Here is a 12,699-nt window from a genome sequence, read left to right on the forward strand (position 1 = left end):
GTTAAACATCCAAATTAAAAAATGCAGATGAATGGACCACAAAGCACAAAAATATCCAACCAGAAAAGTAGATATCCTTGAACAGCTATCCATGCCAACCCTTCGCTTTGCAGAGAACATAGCTAGTGTATATCATATCAGATGAAAAAACAGAAGACAGTTGTGCCAAGTAAATACTGCTTCTTTTCTGATTAAGTATAAAATATCTCTAAGCTCATCAGACTATTATTTTTCATAAATAAAAATGTCAAAAGTCCAATGTGCGAGTACACAAGTTCGATAGAAACTGTGTCTGTTGTAACAGTGTGCTTTGTATTCTAGTCACAGCACACAAGCAGTTTATTCTGGAGTTCATTCTGAGAAGGTAATGACAAGGAAAATGACAAAGAAAACTGTTACTGACCATTAGTGAGCAATCACTCTGTCATATTACCAAGATAATTTAGATAAATGTGGGGTTTAGCTGTCTCCAAGGGAGACGGGATGCTGATCTCTTAGATAGTGGCAGCTTTTAAAAGCTTTTCCTTTTGATGAATATATTTTTCCATCTTGCTCACGTAGACTAGTCCCCTATCTTCCTGATGGATATAGTAATAGCCTATTTCACTGGTGTCATTTTCCCCTCAGTTGTGTGGTGCACAAAGCCACATAGTTTTGCAGCAAATATAGAAAGCTATGTTTGAAAACATACGGTATTTAATAAATGTATGTAGAGTATACCATGCTTTTCTTCAATTGGCTTCTATTATTTTAGCAGCTGCTAATTATGCAGTGTTGATATTTAGAGAAATGGTAACAGATTTATCTGTTCCATCTGGATGATCAAGCTTTTAGAGCATGTCCTCCTACCAACATTGGGCTTATCGCTGCCTTGTGTGGGTTTGTGTGTGTGTGTGTGTGTGTGTGTTCTGTGGAGATCATATTAGGTTAAATTAAAAGGTGAAGAATTTCAACTGAGATAACTGACAATTTTACTCTGTATTTTGAAGATGGTTTTGTTATATTCCTGGCTTGCACTGGGTGGCCTGCAACTGATTGAATTGGATAAGCTGGAACTGTTTGGTGGTGGCTGCCAGTCTGTGTTCCAGAATCTAAGTTTTCATTTTAAAAAACATGTCTCTAACCCTTGAACATGGACATGAGTGTCACCGATGTAGTGAGGTCAACTTGAGTCTGCAGACTGCCTGACCAATAGGGCCCTCATTCAGCTCAATGGGTGTTAACGCTGAAGTCTACTTATAAGGAGTTGGACTGTCAATATTGATAAATATTTTACTGCTAATCAAAGTAATTAAGAAATGATGGCTAATCAGTGGTAAAGCCAAGAGTACAGTTCAGGGGCCCCTGACTCCTAGCTCTGTGCTTATTCCTCCAAAACACTCTGCCTTCTACTGCCTTGACTACTGTGGAGTCGCACCTGCTTACAGCACAGCTGAATTTTGCCCATTCTTTCAATTCTGAACAGTGATGACCTGAAGTAACCCATGAGAGGTATATTTTAGTACCTGGAGGCAGTGATGAGCTTGCATCCCCATCAAAGCTCCTTCATTCACCTAATGTCAGGGCAATTAGAATCATATGTCAAAACTACACAGTACGTAAAATAGCGACATTATTGTTGACTTTGTTTTGCAGAGCAAACTGTGAAAGAAGTTTAGGCCCAAGTACATATCTCCAATAATAGGGATAGGAGAGCTGAGAATTGGGAAAGTGTTGGTGCACCTTATTAGGGTAAATCCTAATCTTGCGATGTCTCCTCTCAAAGCTTGTTTTAGGGTTACATTGTGTCTTGACTTGTGCAAGTCTGAAAAAGGCAAAGAAATATTTCTCCCTCCCAGCTATACACCAACTTAGGGGTTAATCGCAATCACAGTGCTTGCATGCTCTGAACGCATGGCACACCAGTGAACACGTAGTAATAAGTCTAATATTCTATGGTTAATGCCTCACTGATACCTTTCTCCAGGATTTTGCTTGTCAGATTATCTATTTTTTTTATTTGTTTTCAAACTTAAGGTTTTCTATTTTCCAGACTATTCTCTAACACAGGAAGTCATATTACTAAATTTGTAACAACACAGTTATTTCCATGGCAACAGACTGTCCTAAATCTTGATTTATGATTTCTTGGCAAAATTTAAAAAAGGTTTGTTTTTTGAAGAAGAAAGCTCTTAGTCAAACACAAATATTTGACTATTAGGAAGAGATACAGAAAATGACTGGGAAAGGAAATTTGTGAATGTATATGCGTGTGGAGATGCTCTTCAGAATTTAATAGGTAACTTTTCTACCTTCAGAAAAGGTAAAAGGATTTTTAAACCTTCAGAAAAAAATTGGAGGAATTATATCCTTACTGTAGAGCTCCAGAGGAGGGTTTTTAAAAAAACCAACCACTACAAAACCATAATGGTTTCATCCTTATTAAATTACATTACTCTTCTTCCATAGGGATTTTCATGTAAATGTTTTCCTCCCACCTCAAATTTGCCCCATTATGAAGTCTCTTTTGAAAGCCACCTGTGATTTCACTAATGTTGCTCTGCCTGTTTATAATCAGTGAATAACTACATAAAAGGGGAGATTATGTGCTCCAGCAAATAATTCTCCTTTTAGTTATCTGGCTTTTTTCTTTAATACATCTTTACTTTCCTGAGTCTTTCGGGTTTCCATCTGTTTAATTCATGGAAAGTGCAACTCCTGGAGGGGAAAAAGGGCAAAAATAAATAAATAATAATAATAATTACACAGACAAAGAAAACTGGAACCAAAAAAGTGCTGATGAACCAGAATTATCCATATAATACTCTGTAAAGGTTTCAGGAGCTCTGATTAGATTGAATGATGGCTAAGAAATAATAAGGGAAAAACAAAGTCCCAACACACTTCATGCAAACAGCAGCCTAAAGGCCAGCAAGGGTTTCACTTATAATCTTACATTAACAGAAGTTTACTATCTATCCCAGCTGTGAAATGAATATGAATGTAAATACGTAGGGTAATGTTCTGGCTTCTCCACAATTCAATAGGGGCAGTGTGGAATAGTCATTTTGTCATATAACTGGGCCAGTTATCTAGGGATTAACTCTGTCACTTTTACATAGGCTGACTAGGATCTTATTCCATGACTAGTCCCAATTATTTCAGTATGAATATTAGCAAAACTATTCAGTGTGAGTATGGGTGGCAGAATCAGGCCCATAGTGTAGAGATGAAATACATAGAAATAGACAATGAACACAATGGCCAGTTCTGCTTGCAGAGTTCATTGTTGCAGTGGGTAACATAATGTAAGAGGTCACTTATTTCACCTGTTTGCTTTTATTTTATTCAAAATAACCAATTTTTAAAGGGGGGGAAGTATAGTCATTTCTGAACATTGAAAGGGAAGTAGATTTCATGGTAAACAGTTAATCTTCTTATAATTAACTAATGATGTAATCATATGTAGTAATTATGTAGAATTGTGATGGATTGTTCACCCCACCCAAGCCCAGATCAGGTTAATATGGTCCAGGAAGGGCCAATTATCCTTATGTGATGCACCTGGAGGGAAACCAAGATTTGATAGTCTAATGGCAGATGAAGCCCAGCTAGGGGAGGAGCTGGGATAGGATTATAAAACAGGAAGCCAGAGCAGGAAGGGGTCTGCATTCACTCTCTAGAGGGAAAGGGAGTTGGGTAAGGACAAGGAGGAAGTGCAGGGGAAGAGTAAGTCCTGGGATCCTTTCCTGGACTAGGGACTCAGGCAAGATGCTGAGAAAGGTGAAGTAGCCCACAGGGAGCAGAGGCTGCTCCAGGTCTAAACCCAAAGATAGGCAAGGAGACAGACAGGCAGTGCAGAAAGGAGCTCAGGGAAATAACAGAGTCTGAGACTAAGCAGACCTAAGTTGCTAGTTATAGGTTCCCTAGAGTAGCGGGTGGGCCTGGGCTCCCCTACCAGCCAGTGGAAAAGTGGCACAGGACCTGGAGATGTGGAATGGAAGACTGCCTGAAATGGCTTATGGACAGTTTGTCTGGTGGGACTTTGGGTACGTCTATACTTACCTCCGGGTCCGGCGGTAAGCAATCTTGTCTAGACGTGATGAATCGATCCCAGATCGATCCCGGAAGTGCTCGCCGTCGACGCCGGTACTCCTGCTCTGCGAGAGGAGTATGCGGAGTCGACGGGGGAGCCCGCCTGCCGCGTCTGGACCCGCGGTAAGTTCGAACTAAGGTACTTCGACTTCAGCTACATTATTCACGTAGCTGAAGTTGCGTATCTTAGTTCGAAGTGGGGGGTTAGTGTGGACCAGGCCTTTGTTACCCTGGAAGGGGAGGACTATATAGTGAGCTGATCACAAAGGGGGAGTACCCTGAGTCATGGAGGGAAAGAGAGGGGCAACAGCGCAAGCAACTGATAAAAGTGGGAGGAGAGTGGTGCCAGACACGGCTGATTTCCAGACCCAACACACCTTTGGTGAATGGAAACCCTTTATATGGATATAGATACAATCTCATGTATTACATATACTAATAATTTCCATTGGAACTATCAAATGGCTTCTTCTCAGCACTTTTTTGTATTTAATACCAGATGCCCTTAGTACAAAATGGCTGTTTATAATGACTGTCACTCGTATTCCAGTATGACTATGACTGGAAATCCGTTTCCACATGTAAGGTTCAGTAGATGTGCCAGGGCAAGCTGGTATATACGTTCCCTCCTACTGTTGGCCAGGTGGTACAACGATATTCTGTTGCTCATTTTGCTTCCTTCATAGCAGAGTGCCAAGCTCCCCTGTCATGGGCTGTATCCTCCCAGGTCATTAAGTCCAGCCCAGCAGACTATATGTACCACTTAATGCAATCCTTGTAGTGGAGTTTGGGATGGCCAACCTTCCTACTGCGTTTTTTGAGTCCACTATACAGAACTCTCTTAGGTAGTCCATCGTTATCCATACATATAACATGGCCAACCCAGGTCATTTGCCGCCGTGCTAAGATGTTTTCCATGCTTAGCACAGCTGCCAGCCATGGTACATCATTGTTTGTCAGGCCATTTGATTGCCATTATGCTGCGTAGATAGCATTGTTGCAGACAGTTAAGTCTTTGGATATGGCGATGATAAAGTGGGCAGGTCTCTAATGCGTATAGAAGACAAGGAAGCACAACAGCTATGTAAACTTGGCATTTTGTGGACACTTTGATCCCCTATTTTGTCCATAGTCTTTTATGTAGATGACGGAAAGCTGAGGCAGCTGACTTTAAGTGTGCTGAAAGCTCTTGTGTCTGCACGTGTTGTCATTAATTGTGCTTCCTACGTAGCTGAAGGACTTGACATTGCTGAATTGGGAGCAGTTCAATTTCATTTCTGGTGGTGATGGAAATGATGGGTTTGTGCCAGGAGATGATTGGTACAGGATTTCTGTTTTCTTTACATTAATACAGCGGCCAAAAAGGGATACAGCATGGGCAAAGGAATTCGGCAAATGTTGCAGAGTGTTCTCAGAAAGGGCGACGAACGCTGAGTTGTCGGCATACAGTAGATCCTTTACTTCACTTTGCTGGGATTTGCTTTTGTCCTAGAATCGGCGGAGGTTTAGAAGTCTGCTGTCGAATCGTGTTGTTAGAGTGACACCTATAGTGGTAGTACGTGCAGTGACTTCTAGCACTCCAGACAGGAACAAAGTAAATAATATAGGAGCAAGCACACAGCCCTGTTTAATCCCTTGAGCTACAGGGAACGATCGGATGAGTTGACACCCACTGGTGCATGGGCCTGCATGTTGTCATGGAAACAGCGTATAAGGTTGATTAGTTTGTTTGGACAGCCAAACTTTGCAAGGAAGCACCAGAGAGCAGAGCGTCTGACTGAGTTGAATGCCTTACTAAGGTTGACAAAGGAAAGTACAGGGGCATTTGTTGTCCAGCAGTTTTCTCCTGTAACTGACATAGGTCGGCATCAATATGAAAATTGAAAGATGGATAAGGAACTGGTTAAAGGGGAGACTACAACAGGTCATACTGAAAGGTAAACTGTCAGGCTGGAGGGAGGTTACTAGTGGAGTTCCTCAGGGATCGGTTTTGGGACCAATCTTATTTAATCTTTTTATTACTGACCTTGGCACAAAAAGTGGGAATGTGCTAATAAAGTTTGCAGATGACACAAAGCTGGGAGGTATTGCCAATACAGAGAAGGACCAGGATATCTTACAGGAAGATCTGGGTGACCTTGTAAACCTCAGTCCCTGGAAAAATCATGGAGCAGGTCCTCAAGGAATCAATTATGAAACACTTAGAGGAGAGGAAAGTGATCAGGAACAGTCAGCATGGATTCACCAAGGGCAAGTCATGCCTGACTAACCTAATTGCCTTCTATGATGAGATAACTGGCTCTGTGGATGAGGGGAAAGCAGTGGATGTGTTATTCCTTGACTTTAGCAAAGCTTTTGATACGGTCTCCCACAGTATTCTTGCCGCCAAGTTAAAGAAATATGGGCTGGATGAATGGACTGTAAGGTGGATAGAAAGCTGGCTAGATCGTCGGGCTCAACGGGTAGTGATCAATAGCTCCATGTCTAGTTGGCAGCCGGTTTCAAGCGGAGTGCCCCAAGGGTCGGTCCTGGGGCCGGTTTTGTTTAATATCTTTATTAATGATCTGGAGGATGGTGTGGACTGCACTCTGAGCAAGTTTGCAGATGACACTAAACTGGGAGGCGTGGTAGATACACTAGAGGGTAGGGATCGGATACAGAGGGACCTAGACAAATTGGAGGATTGGGCCAAAAGAAACCTGATGAGGTTCAACAAGGACAAGTGCAGAGTCCTGCACTTAGGACGGAAGAATCCCATGCACTGCTACAGACTAGGGACCGAATGGCTGGGTAGCAGTTCTGCAGAAAAGGACCTAGGGGTCACAGTGGACGAGAAGCTGGATATGAGTCAACAGTGTGCTCTTGTTGCCAAGAAGGCTAACGGCATTTTGGGCTGTATAAGTAGGGGCATTGCCAGCAGATCAAGGAACGTGATCGTTCCCCTTTATTCGACATTGGTGAGACCTCATCTGGAATACTGTGTCCAGTTTTGGGCCCCACACTACAAGAAGGATGTGGAAAAATTGGAAAGAGTCCAGCGGAGGGCAACAAAAATGATTAGGGGTCTGGAGCACATGACTTATGAGGAGAGACTGAGGGAACTGGGATTGTTTAGTCTCCAGAAGAGAAGAATGAGGGGGGATTTGATAGCTGCTTTCAACTCCCTGAGGGGGGGTTCCAAAGAGGATGGAGCTCGGCTGTTCTCAGTGGTGGCAGATGACAGAACAAGGAGCAATGGTCTCAAGTTGCAGTGGGGGAGGTCTAGGTTGGATATTAGGAAAAACTTTTTCACTAGGAGGGTGGTGAAGCACTGGAATGCGTTACCTAGGGAGGTGGTGGAGTCTCCTTCTTTGGAGGTTTTTAAGGCCCGGCTTGACAAAGCCCTGGCTGGGATCATTTAGTTGGGAATTGGTCCTGCTTTGAGCAGGGGGTTGGACTAGATGACCTCCTGAGGTCCCTTCCAACCCTGATATTCTATGATTCTATGATTCTAATAGAATGAAATTTAATAGTGAAAAGTGCAAGGTCATGCATTTAGAGGTTAATAATAAGAATTTTTGTTATAAGCTGGGGATGCATCAGTTGGAAGTTACAGAGGAGGAGAAGGACCTCGGAGTATTGGTTGATCACAGGATGACTATGAGCTGCCAATGTGATGTGGCCGGGAAAAAAGCTAATGCGGTCTTGGGATGCATCAGGCGAGGTATTTCCAGTAGAGATAAGGAGGTGTTAGTACCGTTATACAAGGCACTGGTGAGACCTCATCTGGAATACTATGTGCAGTTCTGGTCTCCCATGTTTAAGAAGGATGAATTCAAACTGGAACAGGTACAGAGAAGGGCTACTAGGATGATCCGAGGAATGGAAAACCTGTCTTATGAAAGGAGACTCAGAGCTTGGCTTGTTTAGCATAACCAAAAGAAGGCTGAGGGGAGATGTGATTGCTCTCTATAAATATATCAGAGGGATAAATACCAGGGAGGAAGAGGAGTTATTTAAGCTCAGTACCAATGTGGACACAAGAACAAATGGATATAAACAGGCCATTAAGGAAGCTGAGACTTGAAATTAGACTAAGGTTTCTAACCATCAGAGGAGTCAAGTTCTGGAATAGCCTTCCAAGGGGAGCAGTGGAGGCAAAAGACATATCTGGCTTCAAAACTAAGCTTGATAAGTTTATGGAAGGGATGGTTTGATAGCCTAATTTTGGCAATTACACCTCTACCCTGATATAACGCTCTCCTCGGGAGCCAAAAAATCTTACTGCGTTATAGGTGAAACCACGTTATATTGAACTTGCTTTGATCCACCGGAGTGTGCGGCTTCTCTCCCCCCCCCTCCCGGAGCGCTGCTTTACTGCATTATATCCGAATTTGTGTTATATCGGCGGGTCGCGTTATAATGGGGTAGAGGTGTAATTGATCTTTGACTATTAGTGGTAAATATGCCCAATGGGCTGTGATGGGACACTAGATAGGGTGGGATCTGAGTTACTACAGAGAATTCTTTCCTGGATGTCTGGCTGGTGAGTCTTGCCCACATGCTCAGGGTTTAGCTGATCACCATATTTGGGATCGGGAAGGAATTTTCCTCCAGGGCAGATTGGCAGAGGCCCTGGGGATTTTTGCCTTCCTCTGCAGCGTGGGGCACGAGTCACTTGCTGGAGGATTCTCTGCACCTTGAAGTCTTTAAACTACGATTTGAGGACTTCAATAGCTCAGACATAGGTTTGGGGCTTGATACAGGAGTGGGTGGGTGAGATCCTGTGGCCTGCATTGTGCAGGAGGTCAGACTAGACGATCATAATGGTCCCTTCTGACTTTAAGGTCTATGATTCTATGATAAACAAAACCCACACTGGAATTCAGGGAGTACATCATCTGCAATAACCTGAAGTCTTTTCAGCAACAGCTTACCTAGGGTCCTACCAGTGGTGGAGAGGAGCGAAATGCCACAATAATTGCCGCAGTCAGGTCTGTCCCCTTTGTGCTTGTAGATTGTTACGATTTTGGCATCTTTGAAATCCTGGGGTAAAACCAGCTGTTCATAGCTAGAAATTAATACGCATAGTTGACATACAATGCATGAAGAGCATTTTTGACGAGTTGTGTTTGTCACTAGGGCTCTAGCGTCCAGCCATGTCACTTCTGAAAATGGTTTAAATGCTTCCCTTTTGTGCATTTAACTCAGTGTTATCAAAATATAGATAATAATATGGGTAACCATAAGATACCGTAGTTAAGCCTTTCCCAAACTCTGACCCACGCTCTCTTGGGGAGTCAAGAAGGGTTCAGCGGGGGAGCCATGAACATTTGATTAATTTTTTTCCCCAATGTGCTCATTTTTTGTTTTTGTTTTTTTTATATTCAGAGACTAGTAAATAAGGCTTAAAAATCAATGGGCTTATCTACAAGCCTGTGTCTTAAACTGCTGCTGGGGCTGGCATTCTCTCTCTGCCCTCCACTCCTGCAGGGGGCCCTCAGCAAACAGACTCTGTGCGGGGGGAAGTATTGAGCAGGAAGTATCTGAGCTGAAAGCCCCTTTCTGGAGTGAAGAGCACAGAGAGGTTCCCAGTGCCGGCGGCAGCAGCACGAACACTAGCAGACTGGGGAGAGGGGCTGCGGGACAGAAGGGTGCTTCTTTATAATGGAACAATTTTTACCAAGGCCTAAGCCTACATGTAGCAAACATTTTGCTGAAGAAGATGATTTTAATAAAATTAAACAGAAAAGGAAGAAAAATAGACAATACGATGAGAGTTAAGATATGTTTGGATTTCATGTCTCGATATTTTACTGGGGAAAGTCCACAGCCGCAATTTCATTTACTAACACTTGTTTTCAAGTGTTAGTAAATGAAACTATGGGGCCGGGAAAACAACAGGCATTTAGAAATGAAACACCCAGAATTCGTAAACAAGAGACATGATTTTTTCCCCTGTGGAAACAAGAAAAACTAAAGCAGCCCCTCCACCCCCAAAAGGTATGTCTAAAGAAGCAACTGTTCCTCAAGAAGCCTTAGAAGTATCTTATGTTCTGGACATGTGAATTTCAAAACGCAAACCAGCGCACACTAAAGGTGAGACCCTTCATCTTACAGCACCAAGAGATGTATAGATTGGGGAACAAGCAGCCTTGGCACTGAAAACCATTCCTAGGTCAAATAACAGCATCTGATGGATTGATGATCTTGCAGAAAACCTCCGGGACTAGTTGATAGAACAAATTAAGAGTCAATATTTTGCACTGCAGCTTGAGGAATCCACAGACATAGCCAACGTGGGTCAGCTTCTGTGTTAGGTGATATTTGTTAAAGCAGGTACAACAGTTCAACAACTTTTTTTGCAAAGAATCCCAACCCAAAAAAAACTAGGTGAGGAAATATTAAAGACCCCTGGTTTTTGTGTTGTGAATGGGTAAATAACACTTCTTTATTCACTTTCGCCACACTGTTCATGGTTTTGTAGACCTCTATCATATCCTCCCTTAATTGTCTCTTTTTTAAGCTCAACAGTCCAAGTCTTTTTAATCTCTTCTCATACGGATTTTGTTCCATACCTCTAATAATTTTTGTTGCCCTTTTCTCTGCTTTTTCCAAGTCTAGTCTATCTTTTTTGAGATGGGGCAACCAGAACTGCACGCAGTATTCCAGGTGTGAGTGTACTATAGAGTTCTATAGTGGCCTTATGATATTTCTGTTTCATTATCTATTCCAGTGGTTCCCAACCTTTTTTGTCTGGCGGGAGCAAGACGACGAGCCACGGAGGACCATGGCGGCGGACGAGCATCCGCTGAAATGCCGCCGACAAGTGGCAACGTCAATAGGCGTTGCCGCCAAAATGCCGCCGACAAGCAGCGTCATCCAGAGGCATCGCCGCCTCTGGATGACGCTGCTTGTTGGCGGCATTTTGGTGGATGCTCGTCCGCTGGCCAGTATGCAGGCGCACTTAGACGCCCTGGTGGGCGCCATGGCGCCCGTGGGCACCGCGTTGGGGACCCCTGATCTATTCCTTTCCTAATGGTTCCTAATATTCTGTTAGGTCTTTGACAGCTGCTGCACATTGAGCAGTTATTTTCAGAGAACTAACCACAATAATTTAAATATTTCTTCCTTGAGTGGTAACAACTAATTTAGGTCCCTTCAATTTGTATGTATAGTTGAGATTATATTTTGAAATGTGTATTACTTTGTCTTATCAATATTAAATTTCATCTACCATTTTATTGCACGCTCAGGCGTGGTCTACACTACATGGTTAGGTTAATGTAAATTGCTTTGCATCGATCTAGCTGTGGAAGTCTCTTCACTTAAATTTGGCTCCTGCCAACATAAGTGCCTCTATGCCAATTTAGTAACACCACCTCCCTGAGCCGCGTAGAGTCATGGTCAATGTAATTAAGACAGTGTAGACCCTGCATTACTTGCATCAACTGTTACTGGCTTTCAGAAGCTGTCCCACAATGCCCCACACTGACAATAAAATTGATACAAGTGCTCCTGGTGAGGATGTGCACCGCTGTCACAAGGAGCCAAAAGTGCGCACACAGAAGTGATTTAATAACTGGTGGCTGCATGCCAACGTGAGTTAGGCCAACATAATTTTGTAGTGTAGACATGGCATCACCCAGTTTTGTGAGATCTCTTTGTAATTCTTCGCAGTCAGCTTTAGTCTTAACTATGTTGAGTAATATAGTGTCGTCCGCAAATTTTGCCACCTCGCTTTTTAAAAGAACAGTTTTGGGGAGCCACCAAGATTTAAAAAATACACAAGGGAACCACAGTACTAAAAAGTGGGGGAACCACAGCTGTAATAATCAGCCCAATGATTGTCTTTGTTGAAAGAGAAATAACAGTTGTAACAGCTGGTACAAATTCTCCATACCCTGGACTAAAAATGAAGTAGGAAAAAATCTGTCAACACACAACGTATTTTAATATTACAGATGTCCACAAACTTCAGAGGTTTCCTGTTAGGGGTTCCAGAACACAGAAGAAGTTTTAGATAAAACCAAAATGTACATATAAATCTATATGGTTCCATTACTACAATAGCCAGGTCACTCAGTCTTTAATGTATTTATTCTCACAACAGACATCTGAGATAGAAAAAAGTTGTTCTTGCCGCTTCACAGGTGGGGAACTGAGGCACAGAGAGACTGGGACTTGCCCAAGGTCACACAGGAAGTCTGTGACAGATGTGAATTGAATTCAGCTTTCCTGAGTCTTGTATAAGTGCTCTAACCACTGAACATCCTTCTCCTCTGTAGATATTATTTATAATAGGGTTTTGTTTTGAATTAATTTGAGAAAGATCTGGGCAAGTCCAAACCTGGATCAGATCCACAGAACCCGCAATATCGAAGCTATGGATTTAGATTTAGTTTCTCTAAAACTGGGCAAATTCAGAGACCCCCAACATTTGGGAAAGTTGGGATTTGTATCCAGCTTTTTGAAATCCCCTTCTCCCCGGCATGCTCAGGGCTGAATGTAAAGCCTTGATCTCCTACATGTAACTTGGTAAATTGTTTACTTCAGAGACGTCCTACAATAGAATATCATTTTACCTTGTAGGACTGCTTCAGTATCTCATATCTATAGATGAAAGGAAAGAGTTCTCTCACCTTC

The sequence above is a fragment of the Emys orbicularis genome, chromosome 2, assembly GCF_028017835.1.
Source record: "Emys orbicularis isolate rEmyOrb1 chromosome 2, rEmyOrb1.hap1, whole genome shotgun sequence".
Taxonomy (NCBI): Eukaryota; Metazoa; Chordata; order Testudines; family Emydidae; genus Emys; species Emys orbicularis.